Here is a 25,463-nt window from a genome sequence, read left to right as displayed (position 1 = left end):
CTAATATTTTTAGGTGCAGTTTATGTAAAGCATTGTCATTGTGTTTTATGAGACTCTTAATAGGATCTAGAGGCTGTATAGGAAGATCTGTATACTCTATAAGAAGATCTATAGAGGCTCTATAAGAAATACCTGTATAGAGTTTTATAGAATTATGGCCCAATTTTCTATAGGGCAGTTCCATAGAATTCAATAAAAATAACTCTACAGAATTCTATAAGAAGTATACAGAATTCTATAGAACTAATTTTATAGAAACCTATAGAATTTTTCTCTATAGAATTCTATAGAAAACGGCCTATAGAAAATTGGGCCATAATTCTATAAGACTCTATATAGGTATTTCTAAAGTATTTTTTTATAGAATTCTATAGACCATTTTCATAAGGGATTCCATTCAACTTTTTATCTTCTCGGCAAAAAAGTTGGATCAACCTCAACTTTCAGCCAATCAGGAGGAAGCAATCCTCTGACCTGTTACGTCAAAATACAACATGGCCGCCTGTAACAACATCAACAGCGTGTGCAAGGAATGGAATAAACTGCTAGAATAACTTCAGGTGAGTTATTAGTACTATATTTTCGTCAAAAACAAATATAAAACGTAATATTTTATAAATCTCCACCTTATTATTGTGTTAAAAGGTTAATTTCTAGTTCAAAGTCGTCGTAAGAATTTCCTTGCCAAATTCGCCAATCTCGTAGTGTGCAATCTTGCCAAATCAATGAATGTTTATAAACAATCTGAAGCAAGAGCAACGGTAATGGGTCAATCCGTAGAAATCACCCAGGCCGTGTTGCTCGACATTTTTGATTTTCCTAATTTTTTTACTAGTAAATTCTCACTACTAGGTGAGTTCAAAAGTGTTAAAAGAAAATTTTTTAAGCTCATACTTTTTTTTAACCCACCACTTTAAGTTTGCTTAGTTGCCGTTTTTGGACCAAAAACAAGTTTTACGTAAATGCATCTAACTCGGTCAATTTTACAGTTATCAGGACAAAACAAAATCCATCACCAGAAGGATGCCCCAGATACGATTTGCTTGCAAAATATTATTTAAATGGTGAGAAAGGTGAAGAAAAAAAATAACAATTACAAACTGAAAATTAGCATAAAATACGAGTTTTAGTGCAACAAAATTAGTAAAAGGAGGAGAGTCTCAGCTATATTTTTTTTCTTCTGTAGATATAATATAGGACTACTTGTTGTAGGAATTTTAAACTTAAGAACTTTGTCCTTTTTTTTTTTTTGCAAACTTTTTCAAAAATGGAAAAAATCGAATTTTGACTAAGTTTAAAGTAAAATATCTCAAAAGGGACTAGTGAAAAATTATGAAATTGATACAGGTAACACCTTTTTTATGACATGAAAATATGATTACAATTTGATGACTGAGACTCAACTGGTACTAGAGTTATAGAGCATTAAAGTTGGCCAAATATTGCATTTTCGCAAAGTTTAAAGCAAATTATTTCAAGTGGGAACGAGTGAAAAACAATGAAATTGATACAGGTAGCAGGTAGCACCGTTTTATTATATGAACCTATGATTACAATTTGGTGACTGAGATTCAACTGGTGTCAGAGTTATAGTGCATCAAAATTGGCCAAATATTGCATTACACATACACAAAGTTAAATATTAATTCATAGATAAGCTTCACTTTCCAAACATTTAATAGAAACAAAAGTTCATCTTCTTTAGCAAATTAAATTCATGCAATAGAATTATGCACAAAAAATAAGCAAATGAATAAATGAAATAAATGTTTAGCTCCTTTGTCCTAAACATTTAAGTATATACACATCATAAATCAATTGTTATTAATAACAACACATTTTTTTTTTTTTTTGCTACAATTTATCATCTTTTACTTAAGTTTTCTTCTGTATGTAAAATACCAGACACCCGGTTATCACATTCAGAGGCTGGAGGCAGATGTTATCGCTGAGATGACATCTGCCTCCAGCTCGGTTATTCGCTCTTCCGGACTGATGAGTTCCAATAAAAACGAAACTGTAGTCTCTGGATATGATAATCGGGCTGTCTGGTATAACATGTGGATTGTTTAAAAACAGCACACACACCATGCCTATACTTTACGAAATACATTGATTTTACATTTCATAAAAGCTAGGGGGTACTTTGCCTGTCCTCCTCCCTGTATAATATTCATGTTATATATACTTGTCTAATTTGTTTTCTTAATTTTAGATTATGTGAGAAAGAATTTCAAGTTATTGCTTACAGATGCAGTTATAGAGGTTGCAGTCAAAAACTGTTTGTTCCAGGGCGAAGTTAATTATTGTTGAACTTTGAAATGTAATTGAAATTATGTATTAATACATATGAGTGTGTGTGTGTGTGTATGGAATTTATTGTAAATAAAGTTTATGTATAAATTTTATGTGTCAGTTTCTCTAAAGAATACTAGAAAAAAATGAACTTTTTTAATTTTTTTTTCTTTCTTGGTATATATTATAAAAGATAATGTTCCTTCAGTATGCTTTGTAAAAACATCTATGAAGCATTGTTCTTCTCAGAGAACAAAAGTAAAACAACTCACAATTTTAAGTCCAATTTTTCAAACTATGAAAAGTAGTACAAACCTGCCTAAATCAGTAGAAAAGTTGGTATTCTTGCGTTCTATGTAACTTGTAAACTATGCAATAAGTACTTTATACTCTTCACTATTTAAAAATTTAAGTTTTGATTTTTTTTTAAAGTAATAAATTTTATGTGCATGTGTTGGAAAGATAAAATAGAATGGGTCATGTACAGAGGTTTCATATAAAAACAGTAGCATGTATATATAAAAGTAGAAAATTTTGTTATTCCACTTTTTGTGCATTGCTAAAAAGATTTCTATTTTAACAACTAAACTTGGTGTACATTCAATAGCAAAATAATAATACTTAGACGAGGTTGGGTTTTTGACAAAAAAAAAAAAAAAAAAAAAAACCTGATTTTGAAATGACCTGTTAAAAACTCCAATACTGACATTGATAGTTTTTATAAACACATATGGTTTCCTAATGCTGAAAAATTATTTCACATTATATCATTAAAATTAATAGTTTAATTAATAAGTTTGATTAAAATTAATTGATAAATTTTCTTGTAAATTTGTTACACTGTAAAAGTAGTTATGGATAACAGTTACAGCTTGTTTTCAAAGTAGTTTTGTTTTAAACTTTTTAATAACTTAATTCATTTGTAACAATTAGATACAATTAATTTTATCAATCAAAAAGGCTTTCTGGGAAAGGATTTATGCAATGTCTCTTTTCTTTTGAGTAAAAATGAAACTAAGTTGATCAGAACTCAATAGTTAAGTATAATAGTATCTAAATATTTTGAATGGTGATATTTACTTTTTTTTATGTTATTAATTTTTTCTCTAATATAAATATTCTCTGTTTATAGAGGAACTAATAGTTGCTTGATACAACCAAAGACATAAATGTCAAAAACTTAAATACCAACTCTAATAGCTTTTGTAGCGGTTATCTCTCAATTCAGGATGTCCCAGCAAAAGTATGATGGGAAAGTTTTAGAAAAAACAATATACCCCTGTTCAGCATCAATAGAGAGGATATTCTCCAGTTTTGAATTGATCCATTCCAAACTTAGAAATAGACATGGTGTGTAAAAGGATTTGAAATTAGTATTTTATCACTGCATGGTTTGAGGAGAAAAGATTTAGAGTGGGAATAAATGTAAATGTTGACTAAAGATCCAAATTTTATTAAAGTTTGAAAATTAAACTAGACAAATGTATGCATTGCCTTTCACTTTCAGCTTTAAAAAAAATTAAGGAATAAATAGTCATTATTATTGTTACTATTCAATATACTGCTATTTCCATTACTTGTTATCCTATACTAATAGTAGCTCTTTTATTCATCTCTCATTCTACAGACAAGCAGCTTGTTGAATCAACATTCTGTTTGGGATTTTTTACTAAACATATATTTTTTTTAATCCAAAAGAGTCGAAAAGTTTCCTCTAGTGTATGAAATCAAAATACTTTAAACTGAGAATCATTTGTTGTAGCAATTTCATACTAAATACAAATTTTTTAGTCAGGTTTTGGGCAGATAAGTGTTTAAAAGTAATAACTCAGAAATGTCCATTTACTTGATTTATAATTGCTGTTATTAAATTTTGTCACATATTTTAAAGTGGTAGACAAGTTTACTGGTTTAAAAATCACAGCTTTTACATAATTAGACAAGTTATTTATAAATATCGACTCTTACTCAGGTCCAGATCTACATGCCCGCAGTTGGGGGGTCAGGGCAACGACCCAAGAAATTGGAAAACTTTTTGGATAAACGAATACACTTAAACCTTCAACGTTGCAAACACATTTGGGAATTTCTGTAAAGTATCAGGATAATTAAAAGATTTTATTTGGGAAAATCAGCAAATGTGAAATAAATACATAGAATTACCTTAATATGAGCCACGAAAATGTCCGTTTCAAATAAAATTATTAAAAAAACCTTTAAATATATTATGAAAAGCAGCAAGACTAATCAAAGTGTAAAAAACGTAATAGTTACATAAGAGTTACCTACATTTGCAAAAAAAAAAAAAAAAACTTGCTAAGACCCAGAAAGATGGATAAAACAAAATTTTTTATTGTAAAAAGTTTCTTATGGTCCATTGATTTTGTAATGAACTTATACGTAAAATGAGAGGAAAAAAAATCAGGAGTTAAGAATTTCAAACTCCCTCAAAAACAAAATAAGTCAAAAAAAAAAAAAACTTTGTCTGATAATTAAAATAGCCGTTTAAAACATAAACAAATAATAATATTGAATTAAAAAAAAAATAGTGAAGAAAAGCTTCCATGGTTTTAATCAATTCTTATCGGGGAAGGGGGGATCAAAACTTACAGATCCAGGCCTGCTTTTACTCATTGTTTTTAGGTAAAAGGGCTGTTATCGCTGTATTGAGCTAGTAAAATTAACATGTTTATAAATCACTTTTTCATAATTTCGAATGATTGCAACTTTCAAAACTGAAATTTATTTACAGTTTTGAAATAAATTGAGAAAAAAAAACCCATTAAATCCAAAAAACATCGCTCAGAGTACATTGTGCTAAGTCGCCTAAAGTGGTAGACAGAAGCCACGTTTAGGATCAACCCTTCATTTGAGAGCCTGGAAACCCTGTTCAACTTCTCCAAGAGAAAGTTGAATGAAAGCTTGAAGTTGAACGGGTAGGTTGAGCGAATTTCGTTACGTGTGATATGGCCTTAAAACAAATGACACAAACACTGTTAGAAAGGAACAGCTTCAACTATCAACTTCATATCGAATCCCCCATCTTCAATTTGATTCAGTAGTTGAAAAATATAATTTCCTTTTCATTTTTCAGAAGTCATTACCGTGAATATAAGTTGCCGTTGAACTTGCATATTGACGTCAGTTTGCAAATCGTTAATGAACTTGTTTACTTGCTGAAGAAGGTTTAACGGTGTGAAATTATCCACAACAAGCTACGAACACTTCATGTAAAACACAAGACACAAACACCATTAAAAGGAACATCTTCAATTATTATCTTCATTTTGAATCCCCCCCGTCTTCAATTTGATTCAATTGTTGAAAACCAGTTTCATTTTCATTTTTCAGAAGTCATTACTGTGAAGTAGAAGAAATCCATTCAATAGAAATTTTTTTATGGTACGTTCGGTCACCATCTGAGTCATCGCAAACGTTCGAAAACGACTAACAGCTGTTCTTTCGCGTCAACTACCAGCGCTCGAAAATGCATGTGGTCAATCTCTAGCGGTGGAACCGGTTGCAGCCAAATTTGCGACCAAAATTCAATGAGGTATTGGAATTCAAAATTGGTAGGATCCCTGCAGAAGATGAGATTGGAACCTATGACCCTTTCAGAGGAATGACAGGTTCTCGAAGGAAAAAAACAAAACAAAAAGTTTAACCCTTTCTTTGCTATTGAAAAATAAACGCAAATGTTATGCTGTGATGTGTAAAAATGCAGTACAATAATTCGATTAAATTGAGAAACAATCTGTGCAGATATAATTTCAATAAATTTTTTCCTCGAAAGGTGACTTCGAGTGCAAAATGGCGTAAGTCACAAATTGCTGCGTTTCATATCTCGGTGAATATTGGTAACTCGAATTGTTTTTTCAAGCATCTGATTTCCTTAAATAAGTAGGTACTAGGTAAAGGATATAACGTTTGAGATTTGGGAACCATATAAAAAGTTACAGCTCGTAACTGTTTTTATATATTTTTTCACTTTTTACTTCTTTTTACATAGTAAAGGAAGTATTGTATTCTGAAAAAAAAAATCCCTCAAATATCGGCCAAAATTTTCATTTTACTCACTCCCGAATAAATGCTCAGGTTTTTTTTTTTTTTTTTTTTTTTCCCCGACCTAAGCCTATATACCTAAGAACGTATGAACGCCCAAAATATCCATTTTGACGATTCCCGTGTTAATTACCCCGAGTTTTCTCGTGACATCTGTATGTGCGTATGTATGTACGTATGCATGTACGTATCTCGCATAACTCAAAAACGGTATACCGTAGAAAGTTGAAATTTGGTTTGAAGACTCCTGGTGGGGATCTAGTTGTGCACCTCCTCTTTTGGTTGCATTCCGATGTTCCAAAAGCGGTCTTTTACTTACCTTTTCTGGGGAAATTTGTGTTAATGTCACTGCAAACTCAAGTGATGTTATAATTTGGTGAACATTTTAGTCGCCAAATTTTGTCGCCAACTTTGAGATATATCGCCAAGTCAGTGAAGAGTTTGGGAAAAAAAAACTATTTTTCGAATCTGATTTGAATTTGGCACTATTTGCGATATTTAGAGAGTTAACCATTGAATCCCGTTAAAATTACCGTTATTGAGAAAATTAACATCTGTAAAACTTTTTTTACTTCGATTCGCAACAAACTAGGGAGTAAAATATTTAAAGTGTTTCCTTGTTTACTCTAAAAAGGTACTAATATCATTCGAACAGCTTTTATTACCTCTTATCCCTTCTCTGTATATTCATATTTTGCACATAAAATGTCACTTTTCAAAATACCAAAAAAATCAATATATACTTCAGTCCATTAAAAATAACTTTAAATCGTTTTTGAATTTAACCGAATGAAATTTCTTTTTATCGTATATTTACGCACGTACATTTTAAAAAACGAAAAGCTTGTGCAGAAAACTTGAATGTTCATCGTCTATTCATAGTTCGATATTTTCCATAACATCTGACGTTTATTCATGCTACAAATGTTTACCCAACCAAAAAAATAACTTTTGATCTTTATCGCAACCACCTAAGTACACACACAAAAATAACAGTTTTTTCACAAAAAGAACGTTAAACTTCAGCTTAAGTGACAGGCTTTTAGTATCGTTACACAAGATGGCTTTTTTTTTCGTCAAGATCAGTCAATTTTTGTTTTCTTCTGGTTAAAAAGGGCCTCGTATGAAGCTTCACGTGGTTAGTCTTTTTGCTTAATATTTCCCCTGGATTATTACCCCTGACTTTTTCACGTGATGTGGAAAATAATAAAAGTTGAGCTTCGTGGATCGAAAAAGCGTTATCTTTTTTTGAAACGTCCTGTGATATATTCTTGTTGATTTTCCTGTGATACAATATTAAAATGTCACTGTATCTGTTAAGTGTTTGAACAAAAAGTGATTTATTCATGCGTACTTAAATTGATTTACATTATAACACGATTTCTGACGTAAGTTATTAATTTCGTTTTGGCAACGTGTTGTTTGGGCTGTTCATAAAACTGCAAAATTTGGAACCTATCATGTATTTCAACTCTTGATGGACTATTTTTATGAACTTTTTAGCGCTGATATTTAGTATGTGTTTAGTGCAGTCGTTAAAAAACATAGGGTAACATCCCCAGTAATTGGCAAGGCACCAGTAATTGCGGAATGGGACTATTCGGCGCGACCGTTTCGGCGCCGCCGTTTTGGCGCGAAACCCATTTCAGCGCTGCCGTTTCGGCGCGACCGTTTCGGCGCGGCCCATTTCAATACGACCTGTTCAAAAATCGAAATTGTCAGCATGTAAATCTGCCAACATTGCTTCAAAATTCAAGATATCATTTGTTTTTTTAAGTTTTGTAAAAAGTTTTATGAAGTAATATTTTTAAAGGTGTATTTTGTTTTCTTTTTTATTATTAGTTGATAACATGTAAGTTTAAAAACATCTTCATAATTTTTCGAAGTAGATAAGTTAGGAAACAGCATTGACATTTTTCTATGAAATGTAAATATAAAACTCATTCAATTTAAATTGATTTTTTTTTTTTTTCGTTGCTGATCATTAATTTGTGCACTTACTTAAATATCTTTTCTGTAAAAAATTTAAAAATGTAAACTAATAATAAGATGAATTTTTTATATTTTTTATTGGAAAAAGTTAACGTGTTGAGAAACTCACACGTGTAACCCTGCTCTCTACAAAGTTAAGTTGTGTAAAGTGCTTTGAACACAGGATAAACAAGAAAAAACATTATTATGTAAAGATTATTATTATTTATTGCTTTTAAGTTTCATAAAGACTAATATAATGAACAAAAATATTTTAATTTTTTTTAAATAAAAATAAAATATTTTGTGTCTTTTTAGTTCCTGTAACTGTTCTATAGCACTAAACTGTCAACTGACTATTTCGTAACAAAAAAAAGGCAATAATAAAAAATAATAATAATAATAAAAATTTAAAAAAAAAAGTAATTTTACAAAAAATTTATAAATTGAGTACAGAACTAACTTTAAAAAATAAATGATTTTTTAGTCAATAAAAAAAATCAAACAATGCCCTAAATTTACCTTGATGTCCGTACATGGGTTTGTAATAGTTAAGTCGAGCTTTTTGGTTAGTTTGAAACGTGTTTTCACGTGAAGAAGACTTATGAAATTATTTCCAATAGCTGCAGCAACAAAGAAGTAATCACCACAAAAACACAAAACGGTTCAGCATTGATAAAAAAATTTAAAAAATCGACAAAGAGGTAGGACTGGTACTGGCATTATTTGCTAATTTTTCAAGATATTTTCTTTTATGTTATCGCAGTAAAGCATACGTGGATCACATATGCACCCTCTTTTCCCCCACTGTAAATTTTAAAATAAATTTTAACTAGCTTCTAGAGCGCTAAATTCACATTCTTCAATCTTTTTCCTTCTTTGAACTAAAATTTCTGAAATTCATAAAGTTCAGAATGCAAAAATCTGGCGCCGAAACGACCGGCGCCGAAACGGTCAGCGCCGAATCGACCAGCACCGAAACGGCCGCGCCGAAACAGCCGCGCCGAATCGTAACAAACCCCAGTAATTGGCACTTCCAACAGAAATGTCCTAAAAAAAGACTCGTATCCAATTTTTTTGAAAAAGAAGGCTATATACCAACTGAATGTACATTAATTTTAAAGATTATAACTTCAATTCATGTTACTAAATGACAGCAGTTCGTAGGAAAGAGAAACAATTGTGGCTTGTGTCAAATCAGCCATTTTTGTTGCAAAAGCTTCTTCTCTGGCTTAAGGGAAGCATGCACATAAATCTATTAAAATCTGACTTAAAATATATTTTAAATTTTCGTTGTCAAAAGTTTTGTTTAGTTGAAAGGTGTTACTTTAATTGTGTAGAAGTATATTTTCGTTGGAATTTTAAAATAATGATGGGTGCCATTTACTGGTGCTTCAATTTTGCTAGTCCCCAGTAATTGGCATGTGTGCCAAGTACTTAGGAAATAGCGTCATTTCCGCGATAAAGCTGAGTGAAGTGTCATTATCTTCAGTTTTTTGCGTAGATTACGAATATGATAAAGCGGAAATTGAAATCGATAGCTTTTGTACAGTAATTGTCAAAAAAAAAAGCATCAAAATCATCAATTTTTGAAGTTGCGGCTTTTTGTCAATTGGAGTGACTTTCACCAGAAAAATATCCAAATGAAAGTTAGTCAGTAATTAATTTTATACTGGGGGCTCCGGCCTCTGCTCGATTCGCTCGCTAACCCCCGTTCGCCACCTACGGTATCTCAATGCCGCCTGCAGCGGGTGGTTTTTCAAGAGAAAGAAAACCTACTTGTTGTATTTGATAAGTAAAAAAGAGGAAAACTTATGCAAAAAAGTATGCTATATGATATTTTAACTATACTTGGGGCAAACCTAACTTGTTAGCATTCGTAAAATCAAAACTGCAAACCAATTGATGAAACAGCATTAATTTCAATATCTTTTCCATGGAACATTCCAAATTTATGTTTTTATTTCTCTAAAATACTTTTCCAACATGAAGAAGAGTGATTTAGCATTAATGTATATAAAACTAGTGGTACCCGCACGGCTTTGCACGTAATAGAAAAATTTAAAGGTCTTTTGGTTCGCCTGTGTGGCGAATTTTCTCTCCAATTGGCTTGTACCCATGTTACGGTTCCACGTTATGATAATTTCGTATCTCGCCAATTGGCTTGTGCCCATGTTACGGTTCTACCTTATGATAATTTCGTAATTTACTCGTCCATCTTATGATAATTTTGTTCTTAAAAATGGAATAGGAAAAGAACTACATAGAATTTTCGAAAAATCGCTTCGAGGTGCACACCCCCATGCTACAAACTAATTTTGTGTCATATTTCATGAAAATCGGTCGAACAGTCTTCGCGCTATGCGCGTCACAGAAATACCGACAGACAGACAGAAATCCGGACAGAGAGAGATCCGGACAGAGGGAGATCCAGACAGAGAAACTTCCAGATTTATCATTTGTAAAGATAAAGAAGATGAAGGATGAACACATTCTTCCTCATATTATCAAATTTATATGAAAAATGGGCTTAAAATTGGAATAGAAAAAGAACAAAATCGAATTTTTGAAAAATCGCTTCGAGGTGCACACCCTCATGCTACAAACTAACTTTGTGCCAAATTTCATGAAAATCGGCTGAACGGTCTAGGCGCTATGCGCGTCACGTTGAGTCTGATAGACAGAGATCCGGACAGAGAGAGATCCTGACAGACAGAGATCCAGACAGACTTTCTGCTTTATTATTAGTAAAGATTACCTACTTTACATTATCATTACTCATGTTTCTTATGATGATAAAATTTGTATGTAATTTAAAAGTAAAAAATAAAGTGATTTTCCAGTTCTATTAGCCTATGCCAATTACTGGATCACAAGGTGTCATACACTGGGGTATCAGGTGCCAATTACTGGGGACTTTGGTAACTTTTTATAATACATATTTTTATAAAAGTATCGATTCAAATATTTTTGATTTTAGTGAACCAAATAGATGCACAAATGTGCACTCTTTAAGACAAAAATATTTGCAAGAGAGTACTTTTTTTCTAAGTACTGAAAACAGAGGTAAGTTTAAGGACAAACTCTTAAAGTGCCAATTACTGGGGTCTTTACTCTATAACCGAAATTTGATTTTTGAAGAAATGATCCACAAAACACTTACGAAAATATGAAGACCCAGGACGAAGAAAGTCGAAGAATGATATAAAAAGACTTGAATACGAACTGACATGAATTATCTATGTTAAGATAACATGTTATTCAAAGCTATTTATTTTATACCGATATATTTGATTGTCCTTTGCTAGCTGCACATTCTTTCGACAGCATGAGGGACGACTGAATTCATTGTCTTTAAAAACATCACACGTGACAAATAAAAACAGTTTTAATACAGTAAAACCTTCGAAGTTGATCACTCTTGTAAGTTGAACACCTGTCTAAGTTGACCGCTTTTTTCAGGCATGGAATTAGCCCTAATCATATAAATCAACATATGTTAAGTTGACCACTAAAGTAGCGCACCGCAAGTGGTCAACTTACACAGGTTTCACTGTTATTTAGTTCGCGTTTCCAGACCTACTAGAAAGGAAAATATACGATCACTTCAATTTAGCAAACAGCATTTTTCACACAGTCATCTTCGAACAAAACACCTTCACAGTTTGGTAGTACAGTGAAACCTGTGTAAGTTGACCACTTGCGGTGCACTACTTTAGTGGTCAACTTAAACAGGTGGTCAACTTATAGAGGTTGAAATATATGACATAAATCTAATTCTGTGCCTGAAAATAGCGGTCAACTTAGACAGGTGGTCAACTTACAAGGGTGGTCAACTTTACAGGTTTTACTTATCAAACTCCCTGAATGTCCTACACATGCTTCCGGTCCTCACTCATCTCAAAAGCTTACGTTTTACCATAAAGTCACCACATAGGTAATGCAGTTTATTTAAAACTAGTGGCACCCGTACGGCTTCGCCCGTAATCGAAAAATTAAAGGTCTTTTGGTTTGCCTGTATATTTACAAATAATGTATGGTGAATTTTCTCGCCAATTGGCTTGTACCGACGTTACAGTTCCACGTTATGATAATTTCGTATCCCGCCAATTGGCTTGTGCCCATGTTACGGTTCCACGTTATGATAATTTTGTAATTTATGATAGTTTTTTTCTTAAAATTAAAATAAAAAAAGAACCACATCGAATTTTCGAAAAATCGCTTCGGGGTGCACACCCCCATGCTACATACTAACTTTGTGCCAAATTTCATGAAAATCGGCCGAACGGTTTAGGCGCTATGCTCGTCACAGACATCCTACAGACATCCAGACATCCAGACATCCTCCGGACAGAGAGACTTTCTGCTTTATTATTAGTAAAGATTACCTTATGTTTCACATTACCTCAACTGACCCTTAAACCCCAGAAAAAGTATTCAGTTTTCAATAATTCAGTGTTCAGTAATTCGGTTTAAAAAATGCCAGAAAAGTGATTAAATCCATCTTTTTAACCCAAGTTCTAAGACATATTTAACCCTCATTAATCCGAACCCCATAAAAACAGACTTCGCTTAATTCAGACAGCCATTTAGATGTCATACTGTGTAAATACACTGTTAAAAATCATCTGCTTAGAAATGAAAACATTTATCTTCTCATTTTTTCCAAGCAGTTTTGACATAGAAATAAGTAAACGTCAAATTTAAATTCAAATAAGCAGACCATCTCAAAAAAAAAAAACGCGTGCGCAGGAAGAAAAGCAGGAGTTTCATTTCTCACTATTTCTCACTGCAGACTTCTCACTGTTGTGAAAAATATTTTTAGCTCCCAGTTTAAAGATTGATTGAGCGTATTTGTAAAGTGTATCGGCTTCAGTTCGATTGCCACCCGTTCAGACTGTTTAAATTCCAAATGCGAGCGAATATGTCCATGGACCACTTAGCTTTGCAAGAATTACAGCCGAGAAAATACCATGCTCACGAATGGTACAACATGTGCTTATTTTTGAGACATTCCAATTCTCAAACAAACCAATTCGACATGTTCTCATTTTTGAAACAGCTCTATTCTCAAAAATGATACCGTCTGTGCTTATTTCTGAGAAGAGCGGTATTTCAAAAATGAGAACATGGTGTAAATCGTTTTTGAGGAGAGGGTATATTTCAAAAGTAAGAACTCTTGCTTTTCAATTCTAAGCTAAATTGTCACGGAGCCATTTTGAGTAAGTAATGTTTTCAAAAATAAATGATTTTGTCTCAATTTTAAGAAATCTTTTAACAGTGTAAAAAGGGAGTTAGAGCAATAATGCATATTTGTATTTTGTAATGCATTTTTATTACTTTCTCTTATGCAATTTTATATTTTTTTATTCCAAAATACAATTTTCATCAGGGCTGTGGAGTCGGAGTCTGAGACTGATTTTAGAGTAAAGGAATCGGACATCGGAGTCGGTCCTTTTCCCTCAAAGTCCGCCACTCTGCAAATGCTTGTGGAGTCAGAGTCGAACTGATTTTGGAATAAAGGTGTCCGGAGTCGGAGGCGGTGGGAAGTCACGAGAGTTCACTGTGACCTTCCAAAAATTTCCTTATTCGGAACATTTTGTCTGACAATTCGGCAAAATTGTAATCATTCGGGAAAATTTAGAGCTCTATTTGGCTTCAATCCGTACTTTCAATAATTCGGACGATCTGGATTCCCTATTAGTCCGAATTAATGAGGTTCTACACTGAGAAAAATTGTGTTTTCAAAAATAAGTACATTCATGCTTTCAAATTTTCTTAAAACCTTTTTTTTTTTGTTTTTCAAATATGTGTACCCATGAGTTCAAATACTGGAATGAATTATCTCACACTCAAAAACAAGTACATAACTCGGTTAATACTCAATTTTAAAATTATTACATATTGAAAAATGAACACAAATACCTCGAAAATGAGCACATGTTGATTTGAGTATTTGATGATTATTTGAATACCACCTAGTCGGAGTTATTTTGGCTCTGAGATAGGTTCAAATTTGGGTACTGTTTCGTCACTTTTGAAATAGTTGTTTTTAGAGTATACTGTATTTAAAAAATGCTAGAGAAATGGTTTTAGTAACAGAAAGACAAAACTATCTTAAAGTGAAAGAAATTCGTAGTCTTCATCGATCGAAACGAACACTACAATTTTCCTCAAAAAAGCTTCCGTTTCTTTGCCTCTACTTCAACAATCCGAAAATGAAGTTTTTTTACATTCATTTTCTGAAAAAAAAATTCTCCGCTAGGAACTGTTGCAACTAAAGATGCACTGCTTGCAGCTAAAGAACAATGTGGAAGAGTGGATCCATTAACGGCTAATGTGTTTACCAATACCCGACATTCCAAGCCAAATAAAACAATCCATTTGCAGCTTTTCTTTCATAAAAAGGCAAAAAATGCTTTTCTGGAAGTAGAAGTTAAAAGTAGAATGGCATCAGATGTTTTTTTAAGGAATTTTGTGTTAACGCTTTTTTGTTAAATTACTACACATTTACCGAAATTTAGTTCGGAGCAATAGCAAATCATGTTTTGATAATAATATAAACTGAAATTATTTTACTATGTATTCGTTAGTTAATTTTTTTAGTAAGTTAATTATTCATTTTTCCAGGACTTTCATTTCGAAATTTTCCAGGGAGAAAGGAGCTAAGGGTAGGTGCTTAATGAAAATTAAAAGCAACAAAAAATATCCCATTTATATAAAAGTCCAGTAGAACGACGAAAATCCGAACTAATTGGTACCACATAGGTAGTGCGGATTTTCGAAAAATACTAAGAAGATATCATTGAAAACGAATGTGGTTCTAAATGGGTAATGAAGTCAGGCCATTAAAGTTCAAATTAATTTATTAATGAAGTCTAAAGTTAATTGATATAGAACATATCAAAACAAAAAGGGTTAGGCACACGCCTCAACTGACTCCAATAGGGAGTGGCTTAAAAATAACGTAATACAAAAAATAATAGGAAAACGAATCAAATCATTCATCTCAAAAAGAAACCACAAGTTTCACTTCACCGTTTAAAAGAATAGTATGTCATTTAATCAAATAAAGTGCATATACATTGCGTTTGTACAAACATAAAATAGTTTATAACGCAACAATATCAAAGGCGCAAGTAGACGCAAGTAAAATTTTCGGAAGACGGTGTGAAATTTTCGGAAGCTCGACCCCCCACCCCTCTTCCGTAAATACGCTTCAAATATGCGTACAAAAAATCATTGAAATCAATGGGGGGGGGGGGATTTTAAAAGTTTTTTTTTTTTTTTTTTTTTTGTCATGCAAAATTTTTTAGTTTTAGAATGTTGCCAGGCTAAATTTTCGGAAACGGCAAATATGAAATTTTCAGAAATGTCGGAAAGTTTTGGATCACAACCCCTCCTGCACAATATGCAATTACATTTTTGGATTGTATTTTCTCTCTCTTTAATTAATTCTCATTTTTATCCTGTACATAAAGGAAAATTTGTTGAAACTTCATGGGACTGGGTTCGGACTTACGACGTTTCGGATTTTGGACTTTCAGATTTTTGACGCTCTACTGTACATTCATTTTTCAAAAGTCCCCCTACGATACCCCTAAATGACTGACCAGCATTTTTACCAAATTTATTCTTCGTTTTCTAGAATTAAAATGTAAGAGAATGTAGGGCAAAGTGAAATAAAGTTAAAACCTCTCCTAACGGACACCCCTCAAATGCGGACTTCTCCGAAATCAAAAAACGTGAAAAATACGAGGAGTCATATAACCAGGTCGGAGCGGTAAAAATTTTAGTGGCGATTGAATGTATGTCATATAAAACAGTTGATGTTTTATGATGAATTAGCCGGGATAAGGAATGCGAAAAAAGTTGAAATAAAGTAATTTCTCAGCCGAGTTGTAGGAACTTCCATTTTCACCACAGTCGAATGCATGATTCATTATCGCTTTGAATCTTACTTTGAAGTCTTTCTTCCATTCGATATTGAGAAAAGAAAAAGTAAGGATGGTCCCCTGAGATTCTACCACCACACAACTCTTGACTCGTCCTGTGACTACAGATCAAAAAAAGGATGTTCTCCACATGCTCAAGAATCGCAACGGAGATTGCTGAATTGATGGACCCCGGGACAGGGCCGGCTCTAGCTGTTTTGCCGCCCCGGACAAATTTCTAAAGTGCTGCCCCTCCACACAGTAAAAAAAAAAAAAAAAACTTACAAAAAAAAGAAAAAAAAAAGTTCAAACATTACAATTTTTCATTTTTTGCATAACAAATATACACTGCTTGACAATTGCTAAGGAACAAGTGATTTATGCAAATTTGCACCTCAACCACCTGGCCAATGGAAATAAATTCAAGTTCAGATGGTGTGGTAGACCAAAACTCGTTATCTGTATAAAAGACAGTGCATACACGCTCAAGATTCGTACGAAGATTCACGCGATTTGGTTTTTCTCTGAAATTCTGTTTGGTTCTTGAAATACTTAAGAGTAAAAGGTCAGCAAGACATTATTTGAGTGTCTACGATCGTGGACGAGCGGTTTCACGACTGGAAGCAGGTCAAAGTGTCACCACTGTGGCTGCTGCAATGGGTGCATTAAAAAGTGTCTTCTTCTGATTAAAGACGGCCGCTGAAGGTGGAAATCTTTTGCAAAGTCATGCCGGGGGTCGTGGTAGTAGCACAACACCTTCAGAGGCTCGCTATTAGCCCTCGTGGCAAAAAAAAAAAAAAACAGAAATTTTACTCTTGGACAGATAGCTGCAAATCTAACAACAACTATCGGTACGCATGTTTCTGCAAGAACCATCTCACGGCGAATAAATAATGTCAGTTTGTATGCACGGAAGCCCGTACGTTGCATCCAAGTTCAACCACGCTATCCTCGAGAGAGATTACGCTGGTGTAAGGAACATGTTGGTGGGATCATCAAAATTGGTCTAGAGTGATGTTCTCTGACGATTCTCGTTTCAGAGTGACAAGTGATTCTGGTCACCAACTACTGTGGAGAGAGCGTGGAACACGTTATGCACAAAAATTTGTTTGCAAACGTGATCGGTACGGCCCAGGCGTCATGGTGTGGGCAGGCATCATGCACAATGGCAGAACAACGCTTCACATTTTTGAAAAAGAAAGCGATACATCGCAAATGTTTTGCAGAGATGTTATGATGGACTATATTCATCTTTTTAGGGGGGCTGTAGGTCCAGACTTTCTCTTTACGGACGATGATACACGGCCACACTGGAGCATTGAAGTGTCAGACACACTGCAAAGTGAAAACATTCTCCGTACGCAGTGGCCTGCTTACTTTCCAGACTTAAATCCAATTGAACTTGCCTGGGAGGCTCTTGGCAGACGTGTTGCGCAAAGAACCGTCTTTCCCAGAACAGTACAAGAACTCAAATCCGCATTGAGAGAGGAGTGGAAAAACATCCTTCAAGCAATCCTCAATAATTAGTGGGGAGTATGGAAAACAGATGTAAATTGTGCATCAGTGTCCCTGGTAATCATACATCAAATTAAGGTACTCATGTCTCCATCATTCTGAACAACATCATTTTTTTGGTGTTGTATGAAAATCATCTAAGTAGGATTATGTTTTTAGTTTTAAGTTTTTACTTCATTGATGCAGTAATATCTGTATTATTTTGTACTCATAATAAAGGCACATCCACCCTACTAACTATATATTTCGTTCTGTTTCTTTAATCGTTATCTATTCTTAACTATTCCAAAAAACGTAATTGTTCCTTAGCAATTGTCAAGCAGTGTAGTTTATTTCCCTTCTTTCTGGTATTTTTTTTTACATGAAACATTCTTCCAAAAATAGAGCCCCCTTCCTCGCCACTCCTTTCCCCCCCCCCCAAATGATCATGATTGAAGCAGTTGTTTCGCGTTGTCTTCACGTATTCATCAATTCATCGCTCCTATTAGACTGTGCCACCAGAAAATACTTATAGGGGAGGGAGCACGCTTAAAATTTCCCGTAATTGATAAGGGGGTCCGGGGGCTCTCCCCCCCCCCCCGGAGAAATTTTTGAAATTGTAGTCCTATGAACGCAGTTTTAGGTCTCTGGCGGTCTAGACGATTTTAAGAAACTGAAGTCTTAAAAACTCGATTATAGGCGAAATGTGTTGACTTTAGAGTAAGGAATGGGACTTCGGTGCAGTCGTCGACTTTTTTTTTTTTTTCTTTTTGAAAATAGATTTGAGGTATCGTAAACCTCTTACCCCGATTTTTCGACATTGAAGTTCCAAAAGGCAGTTACCGACGAACTTTGATGTTTACAGGAAAGGGGCTCTTCAGTTCTACCCAAAAAACATTTCGAAATAGAAATCCTGAAAAGCGAAGATTTTAAGCCAGATTCAAGGACTAGGGTGATGGTTTTTAAGGTCTCATTTTAAGTTTTGCGAAATTATATTTTTTTTTTTTTTTTCAGATATTATACTGGAGCATCGTCTCACTGTATTAAAAATAACTGCGCGCTAAGCATATCAACAAATTGTCGTTTTGAAAAATCCATTTTTAGACGATTTGGATGATATCAGAAGGAGCGGTTTGATGCGCAAGGCCTTTGTCCCGAAGTTTTCAGAAATAGAAGTCTTAAAAACGCGACTGTACACCATATTTGGTAACGTTAAGGGCATTGAGAAGGAATACTAATGGAGGGAGCGACAGCAAATGTCTCAGTCAGATAAGCTTCAAAAACATTTCTCCCAGGTCAGGTGACTAGTTTGGCTGGGAAGTTGTCGCGTTTTGGCACGCAATCGCTCTTTTGGCACTAAATATTTTTCAGACGACGGCACTAATTATGAAGTCGAGGCTACAAATCAGAGCTGCAGAGTCTGCCCATCTCTGTTCAATTCAAATGAATATGTATTCTGAAAAAATATCGTCTGCTTTCAAAAAACAATATTATTAAAACAGAAGATTAAAGCCAAGCCAAGTAAGAAGAAAACAAAGTAGAATAATTCAACCGCCCTATTTTTTAATTTATCGTCTGCGTAAATTTATTTTTATTATATTTTGGAAATAATTAAGAGTTGTTATTTTTTCTGAGAATATTAGATCGACCAAGTGTGTTGTGAGTAAGCGAAAGTTTTCAGCCTGAATTTTTGTGATGAGTTTTTTGTGCATCGGTGTAGTTAAATTGAGCGCGTGTGTGTGCTTTTCGAAAAATAGTATTGAAACTTTCTCTAGAATTGTTAGAAGATTAACAGAGTTTTGAGCAATGTTGAAAGATCAGTTCTAAAAGGTATCGTTACTGATTATTGTTACTAGCAAAGGCAAAGCTGCGAACCTTTTGCCAATTTTAAATGAATAACGGATACAAATACAGATCTGTCATTCAAACTCCCCTCCCCCACTTCTTCCCGGATTTTAAAATATGATGTAGCTGCATTTTTCATGTATTTTGATGTTTATTCCTTGTAATGACGGTCATGTACAAATATATGTTTAAAGAGTTCTCTCATTGACTGAAAATGTATGGATTCTTGTGTCTTGTAATCAATGTTTTGAAATTATTTCATACGCAGGCACGCTAGTATTTAAATTAAAGCATAAAAGTAACAAATATTTATTTTCAAATCTAAAACTTGTTCTAAACGCATCTGCTGTTCACAGGAGCTTGGCGAGAAGCTACTCGCCAACAAAGCAAACGTACACAAATTACTTGAGAGCCGTTAAAATAATTACTAGTTAAGTAAAAAGTGTTTTTATGGAACTAAAATGTTCTTTGCACTCATGATATACAATGTTTTATTACATTTATAGGTAAAATCAGTACAAAAATTTAAAAATTATAGGCAACTGTGGGAAATGTACTCGTTGAATGCATATATATGTTATTTTTTTCTTTATTTTGAAGTAAAAAACATTTGTACATGCCTAAGAAAAGTTACTGGTATGGCTTTTTCTTCACAGTTTATAATGCTAAAATACTGCACTATTGCTATAAATCTAATTTTTCCCTTCTACAGTTAAATGTTTTTATCATTCATGGCTTCAGCTAATGAAAACTTCTTCAGCGGTTACGGTCAACTAGAAATTGCTCCCCAGGTCACATGGTATGGTTGCCGTATCGGGATAGTAGGGTTGCACTCTCTCCATCTATTCCTTCTCAATGGTTAAGGGCCTTGCAATTTTTCAAAATTGTAGCTCCAAAAAAGCAGTCTTAAACGATTTTTGATGTTGTTTTGAAGGCGATGTGTTTGGTAGTTCTCCCTAGAAATGTTTCAAAATTGAAGCCCTTGAAACGATATTTGAGATGCACTTTAATGATTTTAGCTGAGGGAGGAGGCTTTCGAAGCGTAGCATTTTAAGGATTTTCTTATTTTGGGATCGTCCAGGAACAAGAAAAGAAAAAGGAGAGGTGGGGATGAAAGAAATATGAGGTGTGGGAAGTGATTATTTGGGCAATAATCTAACAATCGAAAATTTTAAGGTTCTTTTTAAATTAAATTAAGATTTTTTCACAACAATCGATATTTTTTCTAAATTAAAATTACTTTGTTATCCTGAACAGCATTCTTTTCTTCTATTTAATAGCGTGAAATATTTTTCAAAAAAAAAAAAAAGTATTATACTCAGTCCTGGGGGGGGGAGCCCTGTGCGCGATCCAATTCTAACGACATGCAGAAGTTCAAAAACTGGACCGCCAAAAATGTATCATTATTTAAAAAGTCGTAAATAATAATTGCTTGCTACGCAATTGCAATATCCCATGGCGCGGCGCCCCTGTAGATGAATTATGGCTATCCGGGGAGGCACACAGTTCGGGAGAAATTGAGCACTTTTGAGTTGATATTAAAACATAAAAATTATATCAGTTTGAATAAACGTTAACTGAACTAATTAATGCTAGCATTAATGCTAATTTTGTAATCCGGGGAACCCTGATCCTGAATGAAAATTTTTGGGAGGGCGGAAATTCTCAATATGCTGAATGAAACTCCAATTTTTTTCCCAGTGAGAAAATGCGTGTATGTACACAAAGCTGCATGTAATAAAAAATGACTTGGGCATCTAATTTTTTTTTTTTTTTTTTTTTTTTTTTTTGCAATTCGGCTTCCGACTTTGCCGAATCATGAGACAAAATTTGCTGAATAGGGATTTTTTCGGAGGTCACAGTGACCTCCGTGACCTCCTATCGGGAAGCTCCAGCAAAAATCAAAGGTTATTTACGTTGAAAGGACATTTTTAAGATGTGTTTTAAATCTGAGAATTTCACTCGTAAGTTACTTTTAGCCGAGATTAAAAAATATACCTGAGATAACAACATTAACAAAATCAAAATCTTTCCCACGTTAGCACTGACTTTGTTTTATAAATACAAGTTTAACATAAAAGTAAGTTTTTTTTTTTTTTTTTTTTTTTCAAATTATATTATTATTCAACCTCTTGAATGCAATAGAAGAAAGAAGAAACGAATAATTATTAAAAAATATATAACTCACTTCAGAAAGTTTCCTTTCCTGTGAAATATATACTATGTATTTCTATTCTTTAATTTTTTACTTTGCTTATTAATGGCAACGCTATTTGAGCAAAATTGCAGTAAATAAGTAACCAATGGTATTCAGTTCTTCGACAAAAGATACAGAGCGGACTTTCAAAAATCACATAATTGCTTGAATATTCCTTGCTCGTGTGTGTGGTAAATTTGTTGGGGAACACAATCAACTCAAAAGGAAAACACTATTTTATGGAAGGGATGGTGGTGCACGTTTCTTTTTTACTGGCAGGAAAGAGAAATACAACCCTTCCAAAACAAAGTCAAAAGATTTCTCATAAAAGGTTTCCGCTCCCCTTGTTGAAACAATTGACAAGAAGAGAATGGCATGGACCAGACCCTGAGCATGGACAATAGGGCTGTAAAGCACAAGGCCTAGGGCCCAGAACCAGGCGGAGGATTCGGATGGTAATCGGACACCACCCATTCTGTCTCGCTTCGCAACTAAACACATGACCATCTGACGTTAGGCAACAGTAATTATGGTACAATAAAACGTAGGAGGACAAAAAGATCTAAAACCTTCACGTACTTTTCAGATTCCCAAGCTACAAAAAAGGAATTATGTTTGCAAAATAATTTTGCACAAGTTTATCAAAAATGTGTTTTAGACATTCGAACCAAAATGCCGCCCCTACAATTTGTCGCCCCAGACAGGGTCCGGTTTGTCCGGCTCTAGAGCCGCCCCCGCCCTGGATTATCTCGGTCAAAACCCACTCTCTTCTGTGTCAGTGACAAGCAAGTAATGGATGCTATTGACGGCCACGAGGAGTATGAAACCAATGGAGAATGTGATTGTCTTGATGAAGAGACATTGACATACATGTCTAGTTTGACCACGAAGTTTTCTAGCAATTCGAACTCATTTTTTATTCTTAACAAAGGTAATCTACCTTTAATACCCTTTTAATTTATTCAGCGTTGAGAGTTTCACCACTTAAAAAAAGTAAATAAATAAATTTTTTCTCTGTGAATTTTCCAAAATGAAATATTTTCAGCACAGTGTTTCAGGGGTAGGCTTCTTGTTTTTATTACCTTTTACCTTCGTTCCATTCTACCATATCCTGCGTTTTATGAATAAGTCCGACCATGAACACTTGCAAAGTATAAATCTAGGAAAAATTCTTACTTTCTGAACCCAAAAATGGAATTTATGACGCAATTTTGATTAAACGCTCGGTTTGGCTCATGGACACTTGATACACTAATTTTAGGTTCAAATACTTCGATATGAGAATATTAGGAGCCTTTATGTTGGGATTTTGGTGAAATTGGCACTATCAACATTTAGGTTTTCATTCAAAAGGGCACGTCACCAGGTTTTTCATTCAAAAAGACACACATCAAAAATTAAAATGGCGATATGTCCTTGATTTTTTAATTTGAAAATTTCTTATGATGGGACATGTCATGACTTTGTACTCAACTATGTACCCACGAAATAGGATAAAATGATTTTGCAGTTGGTCTAATTCGTTTTTTTTTTTTTTCACCTCTTGGACATTTTTGGAAAAAGGATATGTTACCTTTTGATAAATTAGTTCTCATATGTTTTAGTTATTTATTAAGTGAAAAAAAATAAAATTAGGCCTTCATATTCACAATACTAGAGTAATTGCTCAAATAAAATAAAATCATTAGGCCTAAATCAAAATATTTTAGCTATTCATAAATGAAAATTCATTGAAAAAACATCAAAGCAGCCTTTAAGTCAAGTCTCCCTAGTTTGGGTCAGATCTCTCTAGATAGCTCCTTTTGGTTACTTTAAATTTTTAGCAAGTTATTAGAAATTAAAGTTACATAAAATTACTGCATATATATAAATGTATAGGGTGATTCGGAACTACATATCAGAACTGTGCATGGAGGTCAGGCACAGTAATAAACAAGAATCATATAGGAACATAGCGTCGCATGGGCAATCCAAACACGCTACACGGGCTCCAAGACTCTGATTTAGGACAACGCAAAAACCGTTAGAGAGAAAGAAATTTACTTTTAAAATTCATTTCCCACAAAACCTGGAGGCTAAAATTTAACAGATTCCAAAATCCTCAAATTTTGCTTGAAAGGTGCAGTATCCTTTAACACTGAATTTCTTGTAAACTACCGAGTATCCTTTAACACTGAATTTCTTGAAAACCACTGAGAATTCTGAAATGGCTTCGTCCTGCAAAATATTGTTGTGTGATTAGTCAACCAATAATAAGAGTAAAATTTTCCCTAAATATCCTTTTCATTGAAAAATCTCCCAGCTCAAGTCTCTCTATGGGTCAAACCTCTCTAGTTTTCCCTACATAACTTGCACAAAATATAAAATCATTTCCACAATAACAACTCATAACATTCATAAAAATATCTGATTATATGAACAGGCATTGCTTATACTTCTTTTCGGATATTAATCGCTAGTTTGAATCATGCTTTAATGGAAGAAAAAAATGCTTCTTTACCAAGTGTATTTTCAGCTTTTGTTCAATTTTACTAAAGCAACAGCTTGTTACTGAGAGCATAAAAGACTTTATAGAAATTATATCGTCTGAAGTAAACCTTGAATAATCATGTTATAAGATTAATATCAACGTGAAATACGGAAGATGTTTCTTAGTTCTCAAAATTACCATTGTTCCTCCAGTAAAGCCCTAGACTAGGAATTCTGAAGAGTAGCCTAACCACTGGCTACCAGAGTGTAGTAGCCACTTTTGACATTTGGTAGCCATTTTTTAAAATACATATATTCAGCGCAAAAAATAAATAACCTTAAGAAAGTTAGCTCCAAATTACGTTGCCATAGTGGAGCCCACTGATGCACTGAACTAAGGTCGTAGCCAGGATATTTTTTTGGGGGAGGGACATGGTCGGAGGCAAAGGTGGTTCCAGACATGTAATCGAAGTGGGAAAGATTAGCATTTAAAAATTATGTTCATTGTGTTGTTTGCATTAAACTAAAATGTAATTTAAAAAACTGTATCAAATAATTATTTTAATTAATTAGTTCATTAATAACCGATAATTAATATTACACCAGAATTATTCATCAGGGAGTAATTACATTTTTTACGATCTATATCACTATCTGGTGACTATCTGAGACTCAACAAAATAAGAGGACTGCGTACACTAATACAGTCCATACCACTCATCATAGTGCTTGTTACATGCTTACAATTACAAATACATGCAATGATGGTAAGACTAATTATCAGGCAAATAAGTGAAAATAATCACAGTTGAAAAGTAATCTACAATCACCACCTTAAAAAATAAATTAATATTCCTCAAGGTGACAAATATGCATTAACTAACATTAATTTTTTAAAATCGACAAAATTAAGCATTTAACCAAAAGTATGATTGGGTTAAAAATGGTAGTTATGATGTATATCAAAGAATGTTTTTTAAATGTTATCCGTAACATGAGTCATTAACATTCTAAGATGAACCAAGGTGTACAAAAAATAGAACTTTTCAAATTTTTTTTTTCAAAATTTGTATGTGGGTGTGGAGGGGTGAGAAGGATAAGAGGGCTGACTGGGGAAAGAAGATTTGTATAACAAAGTTAAGTGAAGGAGGAGTAGAGGGAAGAATTTTGATTGATAGTCTTTGTTTCTTTATTTT

The sequence above is a fragment of the Uloborus diversus genome, chromosome 5 (assembly GCF_026930045.1).
Source record: "Uloborus diversus isolate 005 chromosome 5, Udiv.v.3.1, whole genome shotgun sequence".
Taxonomy (NCBI): domain Eukaryota; kingdom Metazoa; phylum Arthropoda; class Arachnida; order Araneae; family Uloboridae; genus Uloborus; species Uloborus diversus.
This window is presented reverse-complemented; position numbering follows the sequence as displayed.